Here is a 23,951-nt window from a genome sequence, read left to right as displayed (position 1 = left end):
AATCGATGAGAAACACAAGTACACGGGTTATGTAAGTAGACCCGTGTAATCTACAGGGACTCGTGTAAGTCTCTGCCAGGTGCAAGCTTGAAGAACCTTATGGGAACAAAAGTACATGGCCTGTGTAATCAGGCCCGTGTAGTTGGCACAGACCCGTGTAACATTCTGTGCCAAAACAAGACCACGCGATTCTCCTCCTGCAAGTTACACGGCCCTACTTTACGGGACTCGTGTAGTGACACACGGGCTATGTACTATGCTAAAGCCTATTTCCTGACTCGAATTCCCCTCCTGTTTTCTAGTTCGAAGGAGACTCCTAAAGTTTTTCAGACTCAAAATGACCTAACCCTAGGGCAACCAATATAAATAGAAAAGAAAACACCAGGAAAGAGGTTGGCCACTGTCGTCGGGAATGCTGCTAAAGGTTACTGTTGTCGTGCTCTACATCAGTACCAAAAGAAGTCTTTCAGCTGAAGCTTTATAAGATCAAAGCTGAAACTCTCTTTGGTTCCTTCGTTTCATCTCCTTAGACAGAATTTTATTACTTTATTTCTTTTGCATAACTCTCACTTTTTATTATTTTTTTACTTTTTATCATGACATTTGCTGAACTCACCATGAGTGAGTAGTTTTCTTATTCTGGATTTGGGAGAGTAGCTCTTGTAATTATTATTATGGATGAACACTGAGTTTTAGTTATTGGATTTGAGATTCGTTTCTTGATTTAATTTCTTGTGATCTTAATGCATGCTATGTGTTGGTACCCACTAGTTATGATTATAGCTGTTAATTGAAGGACTAAAAGGTGAAGATTAACATTAGAAAATTGAGATCTTAAACCTAGGAATTTTGACCTAGACATAGGCTAATACCTTTGTGGAACCTAAAAATTGGTCAAAGGTCTTAAAGGATTTTAATTGATTTGATCACCACGAAAGTAGGGTTCGAGTTAATTAGAATACACCCTAGATGCCTTGAGAGAGGATCTAGGATAGCTTAGGACTGATTTCCATCAAGGAAAACGATCCTCAATTTAGTAAATAAATGAGAAAACAACCCTAGTATGATTCAAGTGTGAAATCTTAATTCCATAATTGTTTCAAATAAATCATTTCATTTTAAGTTTACCATTTTACTGTTTAAAGTTAACAAACTTCATTCCCTAAGTATTCGATAGCCTAGACAGTTAAGATTTCTGTGTAGATTGGTACTTGCTAAACAAAATTCCTCGTGAGAATGACACTCTACTTATCACTTTATTACTTGTTAGCGATACGTGCACTTGCGGTAATTGTAAAATAGCGAAACAAGTTTTTGGCACCGTTGCCGGGAAATTTTATTTTTAGTAATATGAGGTGATAGGCGATTTAGCTGATTTAGGTAATTATATTTATTATTTTATTTTATTTTACTGGTTGTATTTCTTTTCTTTTCTCTCAGGTACCCGATCTGGTATATGACTAGAACAAAGCCAGAAGAAATTTTGAACTGTGATCCAGAAATAGACAGAACTCTTAAAGCCATCAGCAAGGAAAGGAAACATCAAGAGCACGGTCAAGGAGATCCCGAAATCCCAACCATGGCCAATAATAATGATAGACCAAGACTCTTGAGAGATTACGGAGCTCCATTTGTCCAAGGATTTCAGCCCAGTGTCACTAGACCCACAGTAGAAGCCAACAACTTTGAATTAAAACCAGCATGGCTCCAAATGATTCAACAAACCCAGTTTGTAGGTTCACCAACAGAGGACCCACACTACCACTTCCATTGTTTTATTGCCTTATGTGATACATTCAAGATGAATGGAGTGTCTGATCAAGCAATAAGACTCAGAGCATTCCCATTCTCTCTTCAAGACAAGGCAAGGAAGTGATTACTTTCTCAACTGGTTGGAACATTCACTACCTGGGAAAACCTCTCAAGCTTTTCTAGCAAGGTATTTCCCACCTGCAAAGACTGTAAAGTTGAGACTTGAGCTCAACAGCTTCAGACAAAAGGAGGGAGAATCACTCTATGATGCATGGGAAAGATATAAAGACTTACAGAGGGAATGTCCACACCATGGCATAGAAGATTGGCTATTGGTGCAAAATTTCTATAATGGATTACTACCCTCTACAAGGAGCACAGTTGATTCAGCTGTAGAGGGTGATCTAATGGAGAAAACAATGCCACAAGCACTTGAACTCCTAGAAAGGGTTGCATACCATAATTATGAGTGGTCAAACGAAAGAGGAAATGCAAGAATAACTGCAGGAGTCCTGGAAGTAAATGCCCTGAGCATGATAAATGCCCAGTTTGATCAGCTCATAAAGAAACTCGAAAGAATGCAAGCCAACGCAGTTGGTACAAATAGTCAACATGAAAGCAGCTACGAAGGAGGGTACATGAATTCAGAATACAACAATTTTAACGAACCTACAGAATAGATGAACTATGTGAATAATGGAGGAAACTTCAACCAGAGGCAGCCAAATAATCCGTATTCAAATACTTACAACCCTGGATGGAGAAACCACCCAAACTTCTCATGGTCCAGTCAGCAGAACCAGCCAATAAACAAGTAACAAGGGTACAAACCTCCAGCACCCCCTGGATTTCAGAACAGAGGTTAGAACTTTGCACAGCTATCACTACCTCTCCAACCTCAACAACCTGAACCGAAAATGACCATGGAAACCATGATGGAAGGATTCCTAGTAGCTCAACAACAAAAAACTGAATTGAATAAACAGTTGACTTCCAGAATGGACCAACTTGCTACCCATAACAAGATGCTAGAGAATCAAATTGCTCAGCAGGCAAGTTCTTCAAGTAAGGTTGCTGGCAAACTTCCCAGTCAACTATAAATGAACCCAAGGGAGCATTGTAAGGCAGTTGCACTGAGGAGTGGGAAAACTCTAGTACAACTAGAGGTAGAATCAACAGAGGAAACCATAGAAAAATCTAAAGACCAAGAAGAGAAAAAGGAGGAAGAAGCTAAGAAAGATCGAAAGAGGAAGCAAGGAAGACAAAGAAATTACCAGAACCATACCAGCCTCCCCTACCTTTTCCTCAGAGATTTCACAAAGCCAAATTGGACAAGCAGTTTGGGAAGTTTTTGGAAGTTTTACAGAAACTTTACATTAACATCCCCTTCACTGAAGCACTTTCTCAGATGCCATCTTATGCCAAATTTCTTAAGAAAATTCTGTCAAAGAAAAGGAAGCTAGAGGACTATGGAACAATAGCTCTAACAGAGGAATGTAGTGCTATTCTGCAAAACAAACTGCCTCTAAAGTTGAAGGATCCAGGAAGCTTCTCCATACCCTGTATCATTGGTAACAAGTAAATAGAAAAGGCCCTTTGCGATCTTGGAGCAAGCGTCAGCTTAATGCCTTTATTAATATGCAAAAAGCTATAAATCGGGGAATTGAAACCCACAACAATCTCATTGCAATTGGCTGATCGATCCATTAAATATCCTGTTGGGATACTTGAAAACATCCCTATCAAAGTGAGCAAATTCTTTATTCTAGTGGAATTTGTTGTCCTTGAGATGGAAGAAGATGTCCAAATTCCCATCATCTTGGGAAGACCATTCTTGGCAACCGCCGAAGCCATCATAGATGTCAAAAATGGACCATTAACCCTCAAGGTAGGAGAAGAAGAAGTAGAGTTCAACTTGTTCGACACAATGAAACACAAATTTGAACCTGATGAATGCTTCAAGGTTGACATAATTAATGAACAAGTTAAAGAGGAATTTTATAAGACACATCCTAAAGATCCTCTTGAAGCATGTATTGTGCGCAGCCACATAGTGGATGATGAAAATACTGAAATAGTAGCATGTGCACAATAGTTGGCAGCTCCTCCACCCCTACCTTTAGCTAAGGCTTCCGAGATGGAGGATTTGAAGGAGGAACAAACCGAAGGTAAGCTCCAGGAAAATGCTGAATAGGTAGAGCTTAAACCTCTCCTGTCTTCATTAAGGTATGCATTTCTAGACTCAAATTCTAAATATCCTGTTATAATCAATGCTAGCTTATCTAAGTTAGAAGAGGAAAAATTGTTAAGAAAACTTAGGATCCATAGCAAAGCATTAGGGTATAAAATAGAAGACTTGAAGGGAATCAACCCTTCGATTTGCATGCATAGGATACCCATGGAAGAAAACAGTAAACCCACAATCGAACACCAAAGAAGACTTAACCCAAACATGAAAGAGGTAGTGAAGAAAGAAATTTTAAAACTTCTAGATGCAGGTATCATATACCCAATTTTTGATAGTAAATGGGTTAGTCCAGTACATGTAGTTCCTAAGAAAGGTGGGACAACTGTTATCCGTAATGCAAGAAATGAACTAATCCCTACTAGAGTAGTCACTGGTTGGCGAATGTGCATAGATTATAGAAAATTGAATGGTGCCACCAGAAAAGACCATTTCCCCCTCCCCTTCATTGACTAAATGCTAGAAAGATTAGCGAAACACTCTTATTTCTGTTACCTGGATGGGTATTTGGGATTCTTTCAAATTCCTATTAATGCAGAAGACTAAGAAAAGATAACATTCACTTGTCCCTATGGAAAATTTACATATAGGAGAATGCCTTTTGGTCTTTATAATGCCCCTGCTACCTTTCAAAGATGCATGATGGCTATCTTTTCTGATTATATTGAAGATATAATGGAAGTTTTTATGGATGATTTTTCTATCTATGGAACTACTTTTGATGATTGCCTAGCTAATTTATCTAAGATGTTGCAAAGATGTGAAGAATTAAACCTAGTCCAAAGTTGGGAAAAATGCCACTTTATGGTAAGGGAAGGTATAATTCTGGGACATTTGATATCAGAAAGAGGAATTGAAGTAGATAAGGCAAAAATTGAGATCATTGAAAACATGCCACCACCAATGTCAGTTAAGGGAGTGCGAAGCTTTTTGGGACATGCAGGATTCTACAGAAGATTTATTAATGACTTTTCCAAAATAGCTAAGCCACTTACTAACTTGTTAAACCAAGATGTTCCCTTTGATTTTGATGAAAATTGCCTTGTCTCCTTTAACAGAATCAAAGAGGCCCTAATATCAGCACTAATAATGCAGCCACTCAATTAGGAGCTACCATTCGAGGTTATGTGTGACGCGAGCGATTTTGCAGTTGGAGCAGCGCTCGGGCAAAGAAAAGATAAAAAGCTCCATGCTATTTATTATGCTAACAAGACACTCGATGATGCACAAATCAATTATGCTACCATAGAAAAGGAATTCCTAGCAGTGGTATTTGCAATGGACAAATTCAGATCTTACCTCATCGAGTCAAAAGTCATTGTATTCACAGACCATGCTGCAATCCGGTACCTTATCAATAAAAAGGAAGTAAAACAAAGACTGATTCGATGGATTCTACTCCTGCAAGAATTTGACCTTGAAATAAAGGACAAAAAGGGATCTGAAAATGTAGTAGCTGACCATCTTTCTACACTAAAACTGGAGTACATGGAAGATTTTAAAGATTTGCCAATTGACGATTCATTTCCTGATGAGCAATTACTTGCATTCTCCAAAGCTCCATGGTACGCTGACTTTGTTAATTTTCTTATATGCAGGGTACTACCTCCAAACATGACTTATCAGCAAAGAAAAAAAATTCCTACATGATGTGAGATATTACTTATGGGAAGAACCATTACTGTACAAGAGATGTAATGATGGGCTGATAAGAAGGTGCATACCAGAGAAAGATATGGAAAGTATCATTTATCACTGCTATTCATCACTATATGAAGGACATTTAGGCACTTCAAAGACTGCAGCCAAGATTTTACAAGCAGGGTTTTACTGGCCACATTTATTTAAAGATGTAGGATCCTTTGTGCTAGCTTGTGATCAATGCCAAATAACAGGTAACAGTTCAAGAAGGAATGAAATGCCATTGCATGGTATACTTGAGATATTGTTTGATGTATGGGGAATAGACTTCATGGGACCATTTCCCTCTTCCCATGGAAACAAGTATATCCTGGTTGGAGTTGATTATGTGTCAAAATGGGTAGAAGCTATTGCAACGCCAACCAACGATGCAAGAGTGGTCACTAAGTTCCTTAAGAAGAACATCTTCACAAGATTTGGCATACCATAAGCGATAATCAGTGATCGAAGAAGCCACTTTTGCAACCAACAATTCGAAACACTACTGAAAAGGTATGGAGTGACTCACAAGGTGGCCACACCTTATCATCCTCAAACCAGTGGTCAAGTAGAAATATCAAACAGGGAACTAAAGCAGATTCTGGAGAAAACTGTAAATAGATCTAGGAAGGACTGGTGCATGAAGCTAGATGATGCACTATGGGTATACCACACTGCATATAAAACCTCAATTGGCACAACACCCTTCTGACTGGTTTATGGAAAATCATGCCATCTCCCTGTTGAAATTGAGCATAAAGCCTACTGGGCAATTTAGGTACTAAACTTTGACCTCAAGGCTGCTGGTGAAAAAAGGCTCTTACAACTAAATGAGCTGGAAGAAATCTAACAAGATGCATACGAAAATGCCAAAATCTTTAAGGATAAAACCAAAAGATGGCATGACAGGCGCATAACAAGGAAAGAGATAAAAGAAGGAGATCTTGTCCTCTTATTCAACTCTAGATTGAAACTCTTTCCAGGGAAGCTAAAATCAAGATGGTCCGGACCTTTCAAGGTCACCCAAGTCTTCCCGCATGGAGTAGTAGAGGTATGGAGCAAAACCTCAGGTGCATTCAAGGTCAATGGGCAAAGGTTGAAGCCTTACTTTCAGGGAGAACCCATAGAAACAGGAGTAAATTGCACTCTCAGTCCTCCTACTGACAGACCATAAACGAGCAAAGTCTAGCTAAAGACTATAAACAAGCGCTCTTTGGGAGGCAACCCAAAACTTTTCTGAACTTTTCTTCTTTTCTTTTTATTCAATATTAAATTTTTGTTTCGTATTCATTAGCATTTCATTTTATAGGATTCTTAAAAAGGGGAATAGAGATCAAAAAAGGAAGGGAATCACCAAGTCAAAACCACAAAAGGGAAAATTGAACAAAACCGAGGAAGTAAATCTACTGCTAATCTTTGCATCCATTTCATGTGTTAGAATTATAAACTTTTCATTTGCCAAAGATTTGAGAAACCAGAAACTTACACGGGTCGTGTACTGATAGTACATGCACAGTGTAACTTTCTGAAAGTCTATAAATTTCATGCAATCTCAACCCTTCGAGAGGTAAAAAATTACACGGGTCTATATCCCAAATTACACGGACCGTGTAATGTCTCTAGTAGAATAACTAAGAGACAGAAGGTTACACGGGGCTCCTTGAATTTTACATGGGCCGTGTAACATATCCAGTAAAGAAATCCGAGAGACAGGAAGTTACACGAGTCCCATAGCTAATTTACACGGGCCGTGTACTACGATGGATTTCGAAAATTCCAGGCAGAAATTTACACGGCCCTACATGTCAGGACCCGTGTAGTGATACATGACCCGTGAATCTCGTCGCAGACGTGACTCCTGGGGCACAAAACAAAGAGTCCTAACAGCTCTTTAAATACACCCCTAGCATTAAAACCCTTCATAAACACAAAACCCTTCGCCTACTCCCTTCAAAGCCTATAAAAACCTCTCAAATCTCATCTCCTTTCAGCAAAATCATACTCTTCTCCTCCCCAGAAACACACCCACAGCTCCTGCAAAGAGATCTGTAAGAAGAATTAGCTCTTCTTCATGACAAAGAGGAGAATCCTCACCTTCTCCACCCCAACCTCTAACCCAACGCCCAAGAACGAGGGAAACCACTTAACAACCATCTCAACAAGCCCCACCCCACCACAACCACAGCAACAACCCGCTCCACAACCCGAAATCTCTATTCCTTGGGGATTTCGAGATGATGCTCACAAAGCAATTTGCACCCGACTTCATTCACAAAAAATATCCTCCACTAAATGCATAGATTTTCCGCTTTTAGAGCAAATCGGGTTGCAAAAAGAAATCAATGGGCTATTTGACAGCATTGGGTGGACAAGGTTCACCCAACTCCAATTTTTGGCCTACAAAGACACAACGTTGGAATTTTTGAGCAGCGTCAAGGCCAACTTATGGCCCACAGATAGGGAAAACAGGGGCAGAATCGAGTTTCGCCTACTTGGTGCAGACCGGGTAATGAATATGGACGAGTTCAATGCCATCTTTGGCTTTGATAGTACCAGCCACCAAGAAATCCCAAGGAACCGCATGCTGTACAACAACATCAACTTTTGAGATTCCATTGCACCAAACACAAAGCCCTACAACTCTAGCAAATCCAAATCAATGGGCATCACTAGTCCGGCATTGCGATACATGCATCGGTTTGCCGCCCACACCATAATGGGCCGTGGCGACAGCCTCAGCATTGTCAACGCCAGTGAGTTATTTTTCCTATGGTGCATGGTCACCGGGCAGCGGTGCAGCACTGGCTTTTTCCTGTGCAACCATCTCCAACGCCTTTGCCATTAGCCTATCGGGCACATAGTGCTTGGAGGCCTTGTCACCACCGTTGTCCTCCACTTCGGCTTTGTTCCAGGACATCACAGACTGCACTTTGTTACTGGAATATCGAGAATTGATTAGACTATTTGCATATCCATGGGGATATGTAAGAAGGTGGGTAATAAATGTTACTTGGTGGACGCCAAAGGAAATACCATCCCTTGGAGAGACGAGGTAAGGGAAGGACTCGATGAGACTTCACAACCCCAAGAAGAAAGGTAAGAGCGGATGTTCGAAGAGTCTCCTGTTCAAGTGCCTCCATACACACCACCATCGACAGACCCGGTCCTTGCATACCTGCAGCACATGGAGAACACAATATACGGTAGGATGGGAGCTATCGAGGACAGCCTCCAGGAAGCACATAACAAGCTGGACATTCTAATGGACAAACTAAATGAGGAAGATGAGGAGGAAGAGGAGCAAGGATCACCATCATCATCATCAGAGGCCTTTTAGAGATAGGACTATAGGATATGATCTTCATTGTAATATCTTACATGCCTTAGTCCTAACTTAAAACCATAGGTCTCTTTTATTTGCTTTATGTTCAAAAATTTTCCATGCTTAATAAATATTATGCTTCCTTAAAATTTTTGTACGCATCATCCAATCTTGCACATTATATTGACACCGAGGACAATGTCTGATTTGAGTTTGGAGGGGGGGGGGGGGGGGGGATACATTTGCACTTGCATATCATTACATGCAAATCATTGCATTGTTTAAATTCAGCCACATTATTCTTGTGTATCAAATTTAGCTACATGAAAATTTTTGGATTGTAAATTATGAAACTTAGCACTATAACCAAAATTTTTGTAAGCTAATAATTGGACTCCACGGGATAGAGGAATGAACGTATCAAGATGGGCAAAAAGGGATTCTAACATGTTGTTTGTGAAGAAGCTAATCTCTTTTATGGAACTAGACTAGCTAAACCTCTTCATAACTATTAATTTATCATATTAAACTTGTAAAATTAGGAGAACAAATTTTGAAACACAAGCAAACTCAAAAATTGCTTCACTAACTCTAGAACATATCTCTCAGACCTATCAAGGCAAAATTCTAGCATACGTTTGATGAAGAGATGATTAAGACATTCTTTGATATAACCTCACTAAGCCTTAGCCACCCCTAATTAAAATATATCCCTCATAACCTACTTGAAGCCTATATTTATCCCCTAAAATTTATTACTTACCCATATTATTTACCTAGCCCCTAACCTAAACACCTACCATACCCTTTTGAGGAAGCAAAATGCATAAAGAAAATGAAGAGAGGATGTGGAACTCAAGAAAGAATGTGAGTGTGCAATTGAAGCCAAAGAAAAAAAAAATTTTTTTTACCTTTCCAACCCAGCAAAAGCAATGAGTTTGGGCGAAAGGACAAAACAAAAAGGAAAAAAAGAAAAGAAGTCCCAAGATAAGTGTCATGGAAGCATGCTTGACAATATAAAAAGCCAAAAGCCCTTCCTTTCCACATAAAATATGTAGAAATAAACTCAGTATACTTAGATTTTATGCATACATGCTATCCTCATATTTGCATTCCCTAAAATCCTTTCATTGGCAGCCAAGTCATTACCCCCTTAGCTCCATCACAACCCTTTTAAAGACAGTTTGATCTTTTGAAAAGCACATGCTACATTAGGGAGATAGAAAATTGAGATATGCCTATGGAGTTGGAATTGAAACACTTCATCTCAATTACTTACGAAAGAGGCAGAATTGGGGGAGTTAGTGTTTCTTAATTCTATCCCGATAAAACAGGTTGTTTGTGGTTTATTAATGGTCTTGTATAGAGGAATAATTAGTCGAAATACCATAAAACGAGTTGAAGTTCCAAACGGGCAGCTGTTAGAAACCTTATGCCTTGAAAGAGGGAATTCGGTATGAAGGTTGGAGGAGTTCAATTCTATGCTTATTAAATTGATGGTTGTATTCCTAAGTATCCCATGAAATATGCCTTAAACCAGAGTTTTATTTTGCTTGAGGACAAGCAAAAGTTTAAGTTTGGGGGTATTTGATACACTTCAATTGTATAGATATTTTTAAGCACATTTGTATTCTAAATCATAGCATTTAGACAAGTATTTTCATGCATAATAGTGATTTCATTAGTTTTCATAAATTCTATTGCCAAGCCCTTAATTCCATGTTTTCTGCATTATTTTAGGTGTTTTGGTGAAGCCCTAAAGGATGGATGTGCAAAGGAAAGCCTGGAGAGGTAAAAAGACAAAGAATTACTGCTGATATAAAGTACATGGATCATGTAAACCAAGCACTAGACCCGTGTAACTCCCTGCCAGAAGAAAGCCAAGAGAATCGATGAGAAACACAAGTACACGGGTCTTGACCCGTGTAATCTGCAGGGACCCGCGTAAGTCTCTGTCGGGCGCAAGTTTGAAGAACCTTATGGGAACAAAAGTATACGGCCCGTGTAATTAGGCCCGTGTAGTTGGCACAGACCCATGTAACTTTCTGTGCCAAAACAAGACCACGCGATTCTCCTTCAGTAAGTTACACGGCCCTACTTTGTAGGACCCGTATAGTGACACACGGGCCGTGTACTATGCTACAGCCTGTTTTCTGACTCGAATTCCCCTCCTATTTTCTGGTTTGAAGGAGACTCCTAAAGCTTTTCGGACTCCTAACCCTAGGGCAACCAATATAAATAGAAAAGAAAACACCAGGAAAGAGGTCGGCCATTATCGTCGGGAATGCTTCTGAAGGTTGCTGTTGTCGTGCTCTACATTAGTATCAAAAGAAGTCTTTCAGCTGAAGCTCCATAAGATCAAAGCTGAAACTCTCTTTGGTTCCTTCGTTTCATCTCCTTAGATAGAATTATATTACTTTATTTCTTTTGCATAACTCTCCCTTTTTATTGTTTTTTTTACTTTTTATCAAAACATTTGCTAAACTCACCATGAGTGAGTAGTTTTCTTATTATAGATTTGGGAGAGTAGCTCTTTGTAATTATTATTATGGATGAACATTGAGTTTTATTTATTGGATTTGAGATTCATTTCTTGATTTAATTTCTTGTGATCTTAATGCATGCTATGTGTTGGTACCACTTAGTTGTGATTATAGATGTTAATTGAAGGACTAAAAGGTGAAGATTAACATTAGAAAATCGAGATCTTAAACCTATGAATTCTAACCTAAACATAGGCTGATACCTTTGTGGAACATAAAAATTGGTCAAAGGTCTTAAAGGATTTTAATTGATTTGATCACCACGAAAGTAGGGTTCGAGTTAATTAGAATACACCCTAGATGCCTTGAGAGAGGATCTAGGATAGCTTAGGGCTGATTTCCATCAAGGAAGATGATCCTCAATTCAGTAAATAAACGAGATAACATCCCTAGTATGATTCAAGTGTGAAATCTTAATTCTAGAATTGCTTCAAATAAATCATTTCATTTTAAGTTTACCATTTTAGTGTCTAAAGTTAACAAACTTCATTCCCTAAGTATTCGATAGCCTAGACAGTCAAGATTTCTGTGTAGATTGGTACTTGCTAAACAAAATTCCTCGTGGGAACGATACTCTACTTATCACTTTATTACTTGTTAGTGATACGTGCACTTGCGGTAATTGCAAAATAGCGAAACATGTCCATTGTTAATTTTTAAACTTTGTAGAAAATATGTGGCAATATTTTTTTTTTATCACAATTTATCTCTGTGGAAACCCGGGTAGAGCCTCCTCTGTCTTATTGGCCTCTGGCGGGTTCTAATAGTTACCTGTCAAAAATAATTTCATATCATATCTATTCTATTTATCTTGTCATATAACATATCATATCATATTTGTTCATTCAATTTCAAGAAAATAATATTTTTCATTCATTCATACATATGGAAATTATACACAAAAGCTCATAAGTTTATTTTACAGTCTCAAAAATATCAATACAATTTATTACATCATCAACTATAATTACATGAACCAAAATACTAGTCTATGCATAGGCCCTACCAAAATATTATAACTGATGAGGTGACTCTGGACTCTGGAATGTAGCAGATCTGGACAATTGTAATCAGAGTACTACTGTGGTGGCTGCTGCTATGGTGGCTGCTGTGTCTGGTCTCCAGTACCTATGCGATGGAAAATTCAACGTGCTGAGCAAATTGCTTAGTGGTGCATAATCTTAAAGAAATTCAACTAAATAATTATAAATAATAATGCTGTGTAAACTTTTGCAATTTTAGGTCACTTGCATATTTTACTGCACTTTGGGAATAAATTAATTAGCAGTATCTTTTTTATATATTTATTTCATTCTCTATCTTTTTAAACTCATGTCAGAGTCTTTAAAATTACTTCAGTGTCTTTCATGTCATATCAGTATATTTTATGTCACATCAGTGTATTTGTGCCCAAGTAACCTATAACAAACTATAATGCTAGATACACAAGAGTATACGGGTTAGACCTCCATATGTCTACCCTGTATACAACTGTTATATGAGGCACAAGGCCAGCGGGTAGGCTGTTAAAGCCAGAAATATAATTATGCACAATGGCATCTGTCATGTCAAGCACAAGGCCAGCGGGCAGGCATATAGCCTATAGAACAATCATATCAGACATATATTGTTAGTCCATGATTTTCCATGTAGGCAGTACTGCTATCTGTAATCCGTAATTGGTATACTAATCGATCCAACTATATACATAAGTCTAGGTATACTTTGGGCAAATTAGTACTATTAAGCACTTATAGTTTTATTATTTCATGCTATGTACTATTAAGGGTTCATAACATATTGTTATTTCACTTCATGTACTTTCTATGCTTTATACCATTTTCATGTCATTATAATGGGAACATAGGTCCCAAGTACATATTCATATAACTTATGTATTTATCACTCTCATTATTTTATGTCATGTACTATACATATTTATAGAATTGTTATTTCATACATGATGGAAACATAGGTTCCAAGGTATTTTCCTATGACTTATGTGTTTAGTAAACTATTTAGGTAATTTTACATTTTACGTATCAACTGATTTCATGTTACCTTGTAGTGGGAAATTGGGAAAAGTGTGTCCCATATACCTATTTCATGTAATTTAGCATGTAGTGACTTATTAGAGATAAGTCAATCATTTATTTCAAGAACCTTTTTTTAGGTTTAGCTTTACTGTCTTGTTTTTTCATATCAAATTGAGCAATTTGTGGAAATTGTTTGGCCATACTTCCTGAAAGGAAGTTGTTCCTCTATGTCTTATCTTTATTTTCCTTTTTGAATCATGTCATTTGGATTTGTATAACTTAAGTTATAGTTAAATAACCATAACTAAGTTAATTCTGAATTTTGGTTCCCTTACTAGGCAAGTTTGATGTTGAAATTAACCAATTTATTTGGACAGCTTATAGTGACATTTAGGCCTAGTGTTCTTCATAGGATTTGTTTCCCTATGTCTTATGGTCACTTTGAAATTTTAATTATAAATTTTCAAGTCTTTTGGAATTTATTATAGCTACATTATTGGATTGGACTCAAGTATCTTGTAGCAATAGGATTTCAATTAGGTCAGTAGCTTTGACCCAATATTTAAGCTTCTTTCATTTAGAAGTTGAGGAAGATGTCTAAAACAAAGTTGAAGATTTTTTTTTTAGGTTTCCAGAATGCTATTCATCATTTCAATTGAAGATTTCTAGTGGAAGATATGCTTAAAAGACTATGTTGGAGTCAATAGTTACTTATGCACATTTCCAGAATTTATGCACTAGATTAACTGAGCCAATTAACCTATTTCTCTTAATTTATGGGTTTTGGTCAAAACCAATCTTGTAGGTCTATGTCTTATTAAATCTTGGCACTGGTTTCAGGGCATTTGAAGTTCTATGAACCAAGTTATGGCTTCTTTGCCAAAACTAGTCAAGTAGCCTATTTTAGCAATTCTGGGCAATTTTCATTCTGGACAGTTTTGGTACCCCATCTTGAGCAAGCAATTTGACTTAGTTAATGACATTTTTGGGTTCTATGATCTTCACAAAAGTTGTAGCCCTATGTCTAAGCTTTCTAATGGTATATATTTTAGGTCATTTGGACCTGTCTACTATGACTTATGGCCATTTACGTGAATACTGTTCATATGGTTAAATTCTGGGTTTCACATTGCCAATCCGAATTTGGTCACTTTTTAAGTCACTTTCTGGACAAATTTTTGGTAAGGTTTCTACATGAAACTTAGTCTAATTTAGGTCTAGTTTTACCTCTAATTAGCCTCATACCAATTAGGGTCACACACTTAAGGTTATAACTCAAATTACATACTGCCCTCTATAATTACTCAACTCACATACACATTTACACTTCTAATTAAATTTCTCCAACTTCCAAACATTCAATTGCATACATAGCACTTCTAAATTACCATCAAATAAATCCCAATTGGCCATTTCCCAGTAGTTTACATAAGTTCTCAATATCCAATACACATTGCTAAATCAAATGGTCAAAGTCAACCTAGTACACATGGAAATAATTTGCTAATACATGAGAATTTACCCACCAACATATAATTCACTTCTACTTATCTTTCAACACCATTAATCAAAAATTACATACATAAAAGTATCAATCTCCTAAGGTAACCAAGGCTGCCGAATTCATTACCTTTCCAAGATCTTTAATAGTTCTTCCAAACCCTAATTCAATTTGATACTTCAAGCACACACATGCCAATTAAGGTCTAATACACATGTTCACCTTAAACAACATTCCTAATCATCATTATAAATAGAAAATTCATCCAATTATCAAAGAACTAAGGCTGCCAACTTGACAATTATACAATTCTTTAATACTTCTTTCAAAAACCTCATTCAAATTCCCAATTTCAACTTACACATGAAATCAATTTTCTAAAACATCTAATTACCCCAATCAATATCATTACCCATCCATTACATATCAAAATAAATTAAAGTTCCTTAATTCCCATTGCTACCAAATTTATGGCTCCCCAATACTCAACCATTTCCTCAATTTTTCTTTGCAAATCAACTCAACTCAAGCTCAAAACAAAATTTAATGAAGGAAAAAGGGAAGATTAGGCACTAACCTCAACTTGAGCAAGATCAAACTTCACAAAATCCTCTTCCTTTTGCTCCCTATATACTATCCAAGATGTGTAGACCACTTTTAATGAAAGAAGATGTAACACCCTCCCGGTAACAACTCCGTACATTCTACTGTTCCGGTGACCGGTGTCGGTCCGGACAGCTAGAACGTTTGGAAAAATATTTAAACTAAAGTGAAGAACCAAAATCAACTCAAATATTAATAAGAAAAATTTAGTAAAAATTTTAGAAATAAAATACAACCAAGTAAAACGAGCCGATGCCCAAGCAATGGGTAACCGGAGGGAAGTTGCGGTTCTCACAACGAGGAGCCCTAGACCAGGGGGAAAAATTATAAAATAATTTTTGGGACTCCAGAGAAGGGTTACTGAGGTTCCCATAGCATTAGAATGCCAAGAAAATACCTAGAAAAATTTTTCAATCGGTACAGACAATTTTGACCATTAAGCCAAACGGAGGGCATTTTGGTCATTTCGCCTTCAGTGGTGATTTTTGGCCGACTTGCCCAGTTGAGTAAATAATTAATATGACATAAAATATGAAGAAACATTACTAAAAATGAAATTGGAAATGAGTAGTGGAGGAAAGAAAAGAAAGTGAGGAAAAAGCTTGTTTATGACATCATTGTGATGTCATTTAAAACTCACCAACCAATCACAAGCTAATAAACTTTCTTAAATACTTAAAAGAGACAAAATGAAGACCAAAATAATTAAATTGCAGCTGCCTTCTTCTTCTCCAATTCCAGCCGAAATCTCTCTCTCTCTCAACCTCCATTAAACCTCACTTCCCAAGCTCCCTTTCTCCTTTGTTTCCACCACTAAACCCTAAACCTCTTCATTAAAACTTAACCACACCTCTTAGGGAAGTGTTTGGCAGCCTAGAAAGTGAAGGAAAGTGAAGTTTTAAGTGGGGAAAAATCTGTCCTATTCAAGGTTAGTGCATATATATACTTAAATCTCCTTTATTCCATGATAAAGCCTTAAAGTGAGCAAGAATTTGTAACTTAAATGAATGAAATTTATGTTTATGCATGCCTTGAATTTCGACAGCCCTAATGAGGGAACAATAATGGAGTGGCTTGATGGTTTTAATGGACTTAGAATGAATGGGAGATTATGTTTAAGCTATATATCTACATAGATAATGATTTAGTGTGCTTAACCAAGGTGTATGGGTAAATTGGAATGGAAACTAGGGTTTTGAGGGTGAAAATGTGGACTTGGCTTATGAAATTGTTAAAGGACATTCTAATGGTCAATTAGTGACCATTTGAGGAAATTTAACCATAATTTGGACTGAAAAATAGCTTGGCAAAGAGAGTGAATATGCTGCCTAGGGACAGCAGTAATGGTGACTGAAATTTCAGTCCAATTACACAGCCATAACTTTGGCTGTGTTAGTCCAATTGATGTTTGGCCAATTGGACATGAAACTAGGCTTATAATGGCACATTTTTTCTGAAGAAACCATGCCTAAAAGACCAAAGCAAGAGGACCAAAACTTGGCCCCAATCCGGACACACTGCAACAGCCCCTGCAGAATTGACCAAATGAACAGTAACTGTTCATTTGGCCATAATTCACTGTAGATTTGGTCAATTGACCTGAAATATTTACAGCAACAAGTTAAGACATAGAAAAACAACTTTCATGAAGGAACCTACCCCAAATTATAGCCAGAACCTAACCCAAATGGCAGTGGCAGTCACTGTTCATGTTACTGTAGATATGGTAATTTCTGCAGAATGGAAATCCGGCCAGCTGGGGTTTTTGGACCATATTTGGAGCTGCAAAACTCCAAATGGAGTGATTCAAAAAATTAAATTCAACTAGAAAAAATAAAGAACAACTTTCATGTTTGTCATTTCTTCAAATTCTCAACAAAGGCTTAATGGAACAGATAAACATATGCTTCAAAAGCGAAATTTTACGCCTCTTGGTTTTAAGTTAGAAATGGTAATGGTGACCAATTCTAACAAGTTTTAAATGTAAAATGTGGTATGTTGGGAGTGCCAAAGTCAATGTACATATTTTCTATCCAAAAGTCAACATTTTTGTTAACCAATGAGGTGAATAGTGACACCAAAACTTGAAATGCACAAATTGAAGAATTTAAAAGTTTCAAATGCCCTAGTATACCTAACATGATTGGTTTGGATAGTTTGGCATGCCAATAGGGTTCAATTAGCGATCGCATATGGCAATATGCCATTCTGTGATTTCATGGCTTTTAGCCATTCGACTTTGCATTGAGACTTGGCCTTGTGCACGAGATTATTCTGACTTGGTAGTCGTACATTACACCGGGTGATGCATATGCGGCCGATGGTGTGACGGCCGAGGTATTAGATACCCGGTGCGGTTTACCCATTATCCAGTCCAGTCGTCTAGTGTAGGTTACTTGGGGCAACCAAATGAATAAAAGTGGACAAAGTAAATGATATACAAATACCAAACAAATAAAACATATACATTCACTACACATTTAATTTCTTGCTATTTTCTTTTATTATATTATTGCACCACTAAGCATTATTGCTTAGCGCGTTGCTTTGCCACGCGTAGTCTTGGAGATACAGATCGTGAGCCCAGTAGACCGCAGATAGGTGAGTCCATCCTGCGATCTGCCACGATGTCCGTGTCACCTCAACTTCTGCAGTGCATTGGTAGGACATTAGGTGTCATTTTGACATTTTGTAACTTAACTTTGTTTTTCTCATATGTAATTAAACTTGTGTAATGTATATTGATGTTTATGTAAATTATGAAAATTGTACTTGTGAATGGAAATGCAAATGTTTACTTGTGATTTATATGTGATCATCACATGTAATGGATGATTGAGAACTGGAATTGAAATGATGTTGAGATCTTAATATTGAGATTTTGTTGATAAATTGAAGTTGGGATTGTTTGGAAATTATTTGGAAGTGTTTTTAACAGGTTCCGAAGAACTGTTTTCTCCATTTTTAGCCGGTACTCCGCCGGATTTTCTTTAAAATTTTCGGAACCCCCAAATAAATAATAATTTTGATAAATGGCTTAAATAAATCATATTTCATAAATTAGCTTCAAAAGCATGACACAAATTAAGTAAGGTATATTAGAGTGTGCCAGTACACTGTGTGGCATTACTTACTCGGGTATACTGTACACGGGTAAGGGGTGTCACATTTAATTGGTATCAGAGCACGGTTTAGGCGTTTCTGGGCCTAGATTGAGTCCATACCATGCATTGCATTTGTAAGAGTCGAGGTGACACTAACGCAGATCTGTTTGTCTTTGTTAAATAGGATATGGACCCTTCATCTCAGAGGGCAGTCGAGGAGGAAGTGGAGAGTCATGCTCCATCTGCAGCAGCTGAGACTGGGGGCATGAGAGAATCTGCTCCGCCAGCTCAAGCAGAGCCTGTTCAGCCTCCACAGGCCATGTTCCAACAAATGGCCGACTTCTTTAAACAAATGGCCGGAGTAATGCCACCACCACCACCACCAGATCCACAGCAGAAATCACACCTGGAAAGACTAAGAAAGTTTGGGGCAGTGGATTTTTATGGCAAGAGAGAAGATGACTCTATTGCAGCCGAGAATTGGTTGAACAGAACAGGCAGAGTACTAAAACAACTCCACTGCACTCCAGAGCAAAACCTGGAAGCTGCCATATCTTTGTTGCAAGATGATGCTTATGAGTGGTGGGACACGGTGTCCAGTGAAGTGCAGCCAGAAGCTGTAACTTAGGACTTCTTCCTCTCTGAATTCAAGAAGAAATATGTGGGTACTGTATACCTGGAAGAGAGAAGAAGAGAGTTTATTAACTGAGGCGAGGACAGTATCGGTGGCGAATATGAGAAGGAATTCGTAAGATTAAGCCGCTATGGAAGGGAGATAGTCCCTAATGAAGCTGAAAGATGTAAGAGATTTGAAGAGGGACTAAATGACAACATCAAGATCCAGCTCACTGCCTTAGGAATCACAGAATTTACCAAGTTAGTGGAAGCTGCAATAAAGGTTGAAAAAGTAAGAATCAGTGAGTAGACTAGAAGGGAAAGACAGCAGAAAAGGGGCCCAGGTCAGTCTAGTTCAGCTCCTGCATTTGGGAAGAAGTTCAAGGGTCCTCCTGCACAGAGTTCAGCTCAGCCACGGTCGTGGTCGTCTCGGGGCCCGGGCCACGATTCACCCCTAGGAGAGGTCGGTCCACACCATTAGTGGGCGCTCTCCGAGGATGGGGTTCAGGACCAGCCCGGCATCTTCTCGCATGTCCACCGCACTGAAGTGGCATAAGAGGGAGTGTTGGAGAGTAACTGGTGCCTGCTTGAGGTGTGGGTCAACAGAGCATTAGTTAAGGAACTGTCCACGCAGAACTACTACAGCTGCTCCAACACAAGCGAGCATGCACACTCTGCACCACGTAGAGGTAGAAAATGCGTAAATCTAAAGTCGTTGGACCATCACGAGGCTGCATCGAGCCAGCGAGAGAGGTCGACGAGAGACCACCAGCAAGGGCTTATGCTATTAGAGCTCGGGAGGAGCAAGATGCCGGGCGTCATCGAGTGCGTTCTTCCTCTACACTACACCTGTGCATGCATTGGTGGATCCAGGATCCACTCATTCCTACATTTGCATCAACCTACCCGTAGAAAGGGGGAGACTGGTAGGGGAGAGTGACCAAGACATTCTGGTCACTAATCCATTGGGCCACAGTGTGGTAGTGAACAAAGTATACAAGGGTTGCCCGTTAAGGATTCAGGGGTATGAATTCTTGGCAGACTTGATTGAATTGCCTTTTCATGAATTTGACGTGATTTTGGGAATGGACTGGTTGTCACGCCATCAGGCAATAGTTGATTGCAAATTAAAGAGAATTTCTTTGAAAACCCCTGAGGGTAATGAGATCACAGTTGTGGGTGAAAGGACAGATTTCCTGTCCAATGTCATCTCAGCCACAGTTGCAAGAAGAATGATGAGAAAAGGCTGTGAAGCCTACCTAGCACATGTGGTGGATACTAGGCAGGCTAAGCCAAACCTGAGTGACATACCCACAGTAAGAGACTTCCCAGAGGTATTTCCTGAAGGATTGCCTGGTTTGCCACCAAAAAGGGAAGTTGAATTTGCTATTGAGACACTGTCGGGTACAACACCCATTTCCATTGCTCCTTATAGGATGGCACCCACGGAATTGAGGGAGTTGAAAACTCAGTTGCAAGAGTTGCTGGATAAGGGGTTCATACGCCCCAGTGTGTCACCATGGGGAGCTCCAGTGCTGTTTGTGAAAAAGAAGGATGGGACATTGAGGCTTTGCATTGATTCTGGCGATTGAATAAAGTGACGTGAAGAACAAATATCCGTTGCCTAGAATTGATGATCTGTTTGATCGGTTGAAGGGAGCAGAGTATTTTCTAAGATTGATCTCGCATCGAGGTATCATCGATTGAGGGAGAAAGATGCAGATGTGCCAAAGACTGCATTCAGGACCCGATATGGGCATTATGAGTTCCTAGTGATGCCCTTTGGCCTAACAAATGCACCAGCGGCATTCATGGACCTTATGAACCGTATCTTCCATCCATACCTAGATCGGTTCGTAGTGATCTTTATTGATGATATTTTGGTGTATTCCAAGACCAGGGAAGAACATGATGAGCATTTGAGGATTGTTCTGCAAACCCTGAAAGAAAAGGAACTGTATGCTAAGTTGTCCAAGTGTGACTTTTGGCTGAATGAAATTGCATTCCTTGGACACATAGTATCAGCTGATGGGATTAGGGTGGATCCCAAGAAAATAGAAGCAGTGATGGAATGGAAGCCTCCCAGGAATACAACTGAGGTCAAAAGCTTCTTGGGGCTAGCTGGGTATTACAGAAGATTTGTGAAGGGATTTTCCCTAATAGCTGCTCCAATGACCAAGTTATTACACAAGAATGTCAGATTTGACAGGAATGACAAGTGTCAGACCAGTTTTGAGAAGTTGAAGGCTATGTTGACAAAGGCACCAGTGTTAACACAGCCAGTGTCAGGAAAGGACTTTGTGGTCTACAGTGATGCCTCACATAATGGGCTAGGGTGTGTATTGATGCAAGAGGGGAAGGTGGTCGCTTATGCTTCCAGGCAGCTAAGGCCACATGAACAGAATTACCCTACCCATGATCTAGAACTTGCAGCAATTATCTTCGCACTGAAGATATGGAGGCATTACTTGTATGGTGAAAAGTGCTACATTTACACAGACCACAAGAGCCTGAAATATTTGCCAACCCAGAAGGAGCTCAACCTTAGACAGAGGCTATGGATTGAGTTCCTGAAGGACTATGATTGTGTAATTGACTATCATCCTGGGAAGGCAAATGTAGTTGCTGATGCTTTGAGCAGAAAATCCATGACAGCTTTGAGATCATTGAATGCCCGTCTATCTTTGGTTCGAGATGGAGCTATTTTGGCTGAGTTGCAAGTGAGGCCAAACCTGCTACAGCAGATTTTAGATGGGCAGAAGGTAGATGAGAAGCTAATGGCCATTATGAGCAAGATCTCAGAGGGAAAAGCAACTGACTATGAGATGAAAGCAGATGGGTGTCTGTACTATAAAGGAAGACTGTGTGTACCAGATGATGGGGAATTGAAGACCAGTATTCTAAAAGAGGCACACACCAGTGTATATGCTATGCACCCAGGAAGTACAAAGATGTATCATGATCCAAGCTTGATATTGGTGGCACAGTATGAAAAAGGACATAGCTGACTATGTGACTAAATGCTTGACATGTCAGCAAGTCAAGGCAGAACACCAAGTTCCATCGGGTTTGCTACAGCCTATACGCATACCTGAATGGAAGTGGGATCGGGTCACCATGGATTTTGTAAGTGTTCTACCTCTCACCCAAAAGAAACATGATGCAGCATGGGTAATAGTGGATAGATTGACCAAGTCAGCACACTTTCTGCCAGTTAGGACTGACTACTCACTGGAGAAGTTAGCAGAATTGTATATTAGTGAGATAGTTAGACTGCATGGAATTCCACTTTCCATCATATCTGATCGAGACCCAAGGTTCACATCGAGATTTTGGAAGAAGTTGCATGAATCCTTGGGTACACAACTCCATTTCAGCACAGCTTTCCATCCTCAGACGGATGGGCAATCAGAAAGAGTAATCCAGGTAAACAATTGAAACCCATGAAATTGATACAAATGTTGAACTGAAATGATAATAATAACATGAAATATATGTCAGGTCCTTGAGGATATGCTGAGGAGTTGTGTCATTGAATTCGAGGGAAGTTGGGATAGATATCTCCCATTGGCAGAATTTGCATACAACAATAGCTACCAAGCTAGTATTCAAATGGCCCCATATGAAGCACTGTATGGGAGAAAATGTAGAACTCCAGTGTGCTGGACTGAATTGGGCGAAGACAAACTGGTGGGGCCAGACCTGGTGAAACAGACTGAGGAGAAAGTGAAACAAATCAAAGCCAACCTGAAGGTTGCCTCAGACAGATAGAAATCTTATACTGACCTGAAGAGAAAAGAAATAGAATATGTGGTTGGCGACAAAGTGTTCCTCAAGGTGTCACCGTGGAAGAAAGTGCTGAGGTTTGGAAGAAAAGGTAAGTTAAGCCCTAGGTTCATTGGCCCATATGAAGTCATTGAACGTGTGGGTCCAGTGACCTATAGGCTAGCTTTACCACCAGAGCTGGACAAGATCCACAATGTGTTCCACGTGTCCATGCTCAGAAGATACCGCTCAGACCCTTCACATGTCATCTCCAGGGAAGAAATTGAAATACAATCGGATTTGACATATGAAGAAGAACCTCTACGGATCCTGGCTCGGGAAGTAAAAGAATTGAGGAACAAGCAAATTCCATTGGTGAAAGTGCTTTGGAGGCACCACAACACCGAGGAGGCAACTTGGGAAAGTGAAGAGACGATGAGGCAACAGTTCCCTCAATTGTTTGCATCAGGTAAATTTCGAGGACGAAATTTAAATTAGAGGGGAAGAGTTGTAACACCCTCCCGGTAACAACTCCGTACATTCTCATCGTTCCTGACCTGTCGGTCCCGGATGACAGAACGTCTGGAAAAATATTTAAACTAAAGTGAAGAACCAAAATCAACTCAAATATTAATAAGAAAAATTTAGTAAAAATTTTAGAAATAAAATACAACCAAGTAAAACGAGCCGGTGCCCAAGCAATGGGTAACCGGAGGGAAGTTGCGGTTCTCGCAACGAGGAGCCCTAGAAGGGTTACTGAGGTTCCCATAGCATTAGAATGCCAA

General features: G+C 39.0%; 1 non-coding gene and 1 pseudogene across 1 annotated transcript; one reads left to right on the top strand and one right to left on the bottom strand.

Annotated features, from left to right (window-relative positions):
• Nucleotides 1–1,964: 1,964 nt before the first annotated feature.
• Nucleotides 1,965–2,071, bottom strand: LOC131181755 (small nucleolar RNA R71). Its single transcript, XR_009150234.1, has one exon. It is a non-coding gene; the product is annotated as a small nucleolar RNA R71 (small nucleolar RNA).
• Nucleotides 2,072–3,037: 966 nt separating this feature from the next.
• On the top strand, nt 3,038–3,658 carry LOC110661532 (uncharacterized; annotated as a pseudogene).
• Nucleotides 3,659–23,951: the final 20,293 nt, after the last annotated feature.

Source organism: Hevea brasiliensis, chromosome 7 (assembly GCF_030052815.1).
Source record: "Hevea brasiliensis isolate MT/VB/25A 57/8 chromosome 7, ASM3005281v1, whole genome shotgun sequence".
Lineage (NCBI taxonomy): Eukaryota > Viridiplantae > Streptophyta > Magnoliopsida > Malpighiales > Euphorbiaceae > Hevea > Hevea brasiliensis.
This window is presented reverse-complemented; position numbering and strand designations above follow the sequence as displayed.